The following is a 6,468-nucleotide window of genomic DNA, read 5'->3' as shown; positions in this document are numbered from 1 at the left end:
CAAATCATCGAAACCATATCCACAAGACGGGAAGACAGAGCCCGGATGTGATAAGCGCCCAATTAAGTGTCGTGCGCTTCTGTTTAGAGGCACTTCGACGTGTTTGCTATGATGTGCCTGATTTCTCGCACTTCAAGGCACTTGCTTTGAATGCTGGTGATATCCCCGTCCCGCAAGCAAACGAATTGTTTGCGAGCTACAACCGTGCGGATGTGGTAAAATGGTCACTTATACCTGAGTCGGGGTTATTTGTTGTTTATTATTGTAATAATATTCTCTAATTTTTTTTCTTTTTCTCCGTATGCAGATTGCGCTCTAGGACCTTACCTATGCTGCATGTGGCTTATGGGACGTTCTAGACCAAGCTACGGAGCAACTCGGGTACGATTGAGACTTCATTAATGAAAATCTTGGCCAGCTCACTATAGAAGGATACCAGTACTAGCATAAGGATTACTAACAGGGGCAGTGATGAACCATTGGATAAAAGTAAGGCAGTTGGGTGAAATTTTCCAAAGTCATTTAATAATTTATAAAATTAAGCCAAAAAATTTGGGTAGCAGGAAGGCTAGATCCAAGCGAGGCATGTCAAAGATTCTTGTTGGTAGGAATGCACACTGGCACATCACCGAGTTCAATGAATTTAGGGATCCACTCTCACCGCCTATAGCTTTGACCAAACTACAAGACTATTCTCGGGTTACTTGTAAGGGACTTCATCCCGATTAGGTACAGGAAGTGGATTGGGAAAGAAAATGACTCATGGAGGGTTCCTGAAAATGAGAAAGATTACATATGGGATATCAAGATCCCTAGAGTATTTCACGTTCCCTAGTGGAGTATGACAAGGAGGTAGTCAAGAAAAAAGAAAAAGAAATCATGGGGACATGCTTCAAGAATTTCAAGGGGACATTGTACAAGAATTTTGTCCTCCAAAATAAAGAGCCAAATTTTGATAGTGGACAGTTTAGCAAGCAGAAGGACTTCTAGTAGGATTTCAAGGAATACGGATTATCCGAGGAGTACTTAGAACTAAGCAGGAAGAATAAGGAGAAATCGCAGAAAGCGACGAATCCTCATCATCTCGTCTCATGTGGCTACGCCAAAAAGATGCCACAATTTGAAGCAGAACTTGAAAAGATGGATCATCTTGCTAAGGAAGGCGTTCAGGTTGAGACCGCCCATTGGAAGCCAAGATCGGTATTATATTGTATGAGGAGGAATGTACGCTACGCCGAGGACGGGAGCTTTAGCTCCACAAATCCACCCATGAGCGAACTCATCTAGAGGATCTCCTAGGTAACTGAGGAGGTGAGGCAAGGGACTCGCACTTCTAATAGGGAGAAAGACGTGCTCACCCAAGCACTCGAAACCAAGGAGAGCCCTGGTCGCACTAGAGGAACCGGTGTTGTTCCTTGGAAACTAGCATTCCCCTAAAGAATCTCACACATACCGAAGCCTGCTCGAGGGGTAGAGCGGATCAGGAGGCAGAGTGTTTGAGGCGACTAAAAGAGATGGAAAACAGAATAGACGCACGGATTGAGGCAACTGTTTAAGCATAAGTCCAGCAATTTTTGTTGTCCATGGAGTTAGGAGTACCATAAAACCCTACTCCTACTACCTTTAGCCCATAGTTTAGGGGTCACAGCAGCTGTGGATCGACCCCGCTCGACGAAGAAGATGCGAATGTGCCTCATCCGATGGACGGCATCACTGAACCCATCAATGTCAAGTTGTACATCTGTCAGGAATGGACAAAGGACAAGGTGGTGCTCGGCCAGGCCTGGCCTGCTGGAGACGAGACCACTAATGGCCACCCAATTCCATAGGGGTACGCTCGTGTCACCATTGACAGAATACTTGATAAGAAGTATAACAAGATACACATTGAGTACCCCGCAACAGAAGACAGACCGAAACTTAGTCATAACAAGGGCTCTCAAGTGGCCTGGCGCAAGCGTTTCATTTAGCTTGACCACCAATTGTCCTCTGATGATGAGGACGACTGCATGTCTTCGCTATCCCGCGATGATCACTCACCATCTCCCAACAGAGATCACTCCCCTTCTCATCCCTTGCCATCACCCCCGACAAGACAGAGATCTCCTTCTATTCCTCCTCGTCTAACTCTATCTTCATCAGCCTCGAGAAAATAGAAGACTCCTCCTCCTCCTCCATCTTCATCAGCCTCGAGAAAACAGAATTCTCGTCGGCATCCTCCTCTTCCTCCTCCACCTCAGCCCAAAACAAGATCAAAGGCATCCTCGTAGTCGCAGAAAAGGTCCTTGGATTCGGTCGCTAATGCTCCCAAAGTGGACCAACAAAAAAGAAAAAGATCGTTCAATGGTAGCGTTACAAACCGATTGAAGAAAAATTTACAACACACATCAAAGGAAGATTGTGTTAGTTTCTTCAATCTCTGTGCCTCACTGCATCCGTGTTTGTTGAAGTCCGAATTCGATAGGCAAACACAGAATCAGTACGCTACAATAAGAGCCGATGAAATACACAATGAAGATTTAAAAAGATACAGAAGTACGTTGAAGACAACCCCGAATTAACCATCGAAGAGGCCACGAACATCTATTATGATGTACAAGGGATGGGAACACCGGCAATGAAGTATGAAAGAGGCAATCTTTTGGTTCCCAATGATGAGTATAAAAATTTGACAACATATATGCGTCAGTTGGATGAATATTACATGGCTCAAGTAATAGAGACAGAGGACTTTGGTTTTAAGGTTATTATCTATTCGCCATATGTTTTTTATTATCCTGAAAAAGAGAAGTTTGATGTCGAGTGGGAGTACTTGTTCCAGCTATACCAGAAACGCTCTCGTGATTCACAAATTTTGACGTTGTGGACTATGTAAGTACCATACACACACGATATTATAATTAACTACTCTCTCGAGACACAAATTATTAACTTTTGAGCAATTCACATGATTTAATGTAGGTGTATAGCAAAATTTTGCATACTAAAAAGCAAATGGAATAACATAGACTTCTTGGACCCCTTGCGAGTTAATGAGAAAACATGTTTAGGCCTCCATGGATGTGACGTGGATGACCTGAAAGAGAGATTGATTGTTGTTTTTAATGAATTCAAGATGAAGAATAAAACCCACATACTTCTAGCCTACAACTACGAGTATGTGTTCTTGGCTTTTAATTTTATGATTCTTTTTTCGTTAAGATTATTCGATAATTAAGATTATGTGATTGCAGCAACCATTTCGTCTTTATTTGTGTCAAATCTGATCGAGGTGTAGGACTCAGAAGAAAAAACTATTTCATCACCGGGGTGTACTGGTGGCAGTGCTGAATTAGTAAGCGATCCTAATAACATATTATTTTCTAGTTACGCATACCGCTTTTCTAATGTTTCTCTTTTTAATGTTGTACAGTATCCGAAAAAGACATATCGGTAGGACGCAGGTCCCATTCATGGTTGTCGAAATGGAGGGGAAGTACCTAAAACAGCCGGCGGGAAACAATGAATGCGGGTTTTATGTAATATGGGCAATGCTTCACTACATCGGTGGAAAATCGAAAGAAGCAGATAAGTTGTTGGGTATAATCCCCATTTCATTTATGTTTGTTAATAATTCGACAAAATAATTTACTGAATCCTCTTTGGATATCATCTTTTTTGAACAACAGCGCAAGAAATATAACCACGAAAAGCTGTTAGACATGGAGATCGTCGCACTGCAATCGGAGCTAGCAAAATTCATCTTTGCCGAGGTATTGGAAAAAGATTAAGTATTTTCTATTGCACAATCTGTGAAGTTCAAGGACCAGTGTGGCCCAGAGCGGCTCGCTAGATTATTGTAAGAAGTCCAAGAAGCATGCTTCATCTTATCGAATAATTTCTTTTTTATTTTAAGGGATCGAGATCTTGATAAGAATATTTAAACTGTAACCGTAACAGTTGTAATGTTTAATATTAATGGACATGTTGTCTACGTAGCGTATATAAAATGAAACCCAATTCCACAAAAAAAATATAAATTAAAATAAATTATAAAACAATAAAATACGAACGGGCCATCACTGCCGATTAGCAAAAAAACCGACAATATTGTCATAACCATCACTGCCGGTTAGCAACAAACCGGCAGTGTTGTCGTAAGCATCACTGCCGATTAGCAACAAACCTACAGTGATAGCCAAGATGGCACTGTCGGCTTGAGCCACAAACCGGCAACGTTAGCTTAGCCGTCACTGCTGGTTCTTGTCACAAACCGGCAGTGCTGGTTACGACAACACTGTTGGTTAGTGTTGGTGGAACTGAACTCTGTCGGGTGGTCTCATGAACCGACAGTGTTGGTGGAACTGGACTCTGCCGGGTTGTGTAAAGAACCGACAGTGAAGTTGAAGAACACTGTCGGTTTGTAGGAACCAACAGTGATAGCTGGCCCTCATCACTGTCGTATGGTTGTGCCGGTTCAAAATTCGATAGTGATGGAGTATTTTGAATCGGCAGTGAGTGCTATTATGCAGTGATGCATACATGATGGCTAAGCAAGCCGGCTAGGTTCATGCATCCTCGGCAACAGTTTCCCTTTCCGACTGTACGACACAGTATCCGGAGCATGTCTGTGCTTGCCGGAACCAAATCCACGGTCGAAAACAACGTCTCACGGAAGCGGAAGCAAGGCGGAGAAGGAAAAGGCGGTGAGAACCCTGAACCCAATGATGGAGCAATAAGAAACTAATCAAAGCAAAGCGGCGGACGCTTGGGCCGATCGATGAGACGGAACGCAAGATGCCAGCTTTGTTGGAGAGCGAGGTTTTGGTAGGATCGGAGTAGGCGGCTGTTGCTCGCGCGCGCGCGTGATGATGCCGAGGGCCCGAGGTCGACCCGGCGCTGCCTGTGCCCACTGCCCAGTGCCCACCACCACCAGTCCTCGGTCTTCGGCGCGCGCCGGGCGCTGGCCAGGAGCGGTGCACCTGACCTTCTCACTGGATCGCCCGGAGGCCACACCAAATCTCGGTGCCGCGGTCGCTAGGTCGACCTCCCATCGCGCGACACGTGCCCGCCGCGAACGCTTCGACGCCGGCGATCGATCGGTCTGATGGTCGGCGAAGACAGCGAGACACGACCTTTCCCAGCTTTCTCACTGATGGGAATGTCTCCCGCGAGACGCGAATCCAATGTACTGTGGTAGATTGATCGGATCGGACGCAGGGTGGAAGGTTCCCATTCAGAGCACGCGTTTTCTTCCCCCCCTAGCCTAGTAGCCTGTGTGTGTTTCTCGATCGTCTGAAGGCACGTAACATATGGGCAGAGACTAGGCAAGGCCAGCAGCAGAGTGACGACCAAGCGTTGCTGCATGCGGACTGTGGTTGCCGACAGGTAGGGTGTGGGCCGCCCAAGGGACTGAACTGGGCACGTCGGTCTCGACAGGTCAATTTGTCGAACGGGGCCGGGTGGTCCGGCCGCCCGGCAGACCGCGGGGCGAATTCTCCGCACATGGCTGCGGATGGGGCGCATGTAGAAAGATTTGATCGATTGGCTCGCGCTTACACCCCCGGTCTTTTCGCGGCATTATCACGGTTGTTTCATGCACGACGCGCATAGGCCCCGGCCGGCCCTCCTCCTCCGCGGATATGCCAACGTTCCCTATTTTTTACCTGTACTTGCATGTGCCGCCTCGTCCAGGATTTCCAGATCGACTGACGTGCAGTGCGTGCGCTTAGGGTCTAAACAACCGTGATTTGACGGCCGTGATCAATCCATGGTTGACATAGCAGCACCGGTAGTTAGTTTCAAACGAAAGAGCATTGTGGAGTACTCCAGGTCGTTAAATATGCCACTTCAGCCTAAATCTCCTAATCAGCATTAACATGCCTATGTGACAAATCGACAGTTGGATTTGGACCACCACATGCTCCTGCTAATTAGGGTGACTGCTCTGACATCGAATGCCATACAAGAAGATGTCACACACGTCAACTTTGGAAGCGCTAGTCTGCAATTAATATCTTGCCCTCTTGCATTGGACATTGGTGGCGACGAAGATGGTGACTGTGCACCTGGTGGTCGTAAGAAATTTAACATATATAAGCGAGACTAACATGTGCCTCGATCGCGATAATGAAAAAGAAAGTAACGTGATGAGCTTTTCTATCAATAGTACCATGAGAATTAAAGCTATCAAGCACAATCAGCCATTTTCTTGTGGGAAACATTGCCCGTCTTTTACTCCATCCGTTCTGAAATATAAGAAATCGAGAGTTCAAAATTTGTACCAAAATATAAGCTATTCTAGATGAACACACACTCTAAAAGGCAATTAATATTCACATGTACACTTACTACCATTAATGTCTATCACTAACCCAAATATGGCAATCATGTAGGCTCATATGTGTCATTTGCTTTACCACATAATATGTCCTACAATTACTTGGATACCTTCTATCTCAAGATGGAGGAATAACATAACAAGAGGGT

The sequence above is a fragment of the Miscanthus floridulus genome, chromosome 8 (genome assembly GCF_019320115.1).
Source record: "Miscanthus floridulus cultivar M001 chromosome 8, ASM1932011v1, whole genome shotgun sequence".
NCBI classification, from domain to species: Eukaryota; Viridiplantae; Streptophyta; class Magnoliopsida; order Poales; family Poaceae; genus Miscanthus; species Miscanthus floridulus.
The sequence above is the reverse complement of the archived record's forward strand: the minus strand, read 5'-3'. Positions refer to the sequence as shown.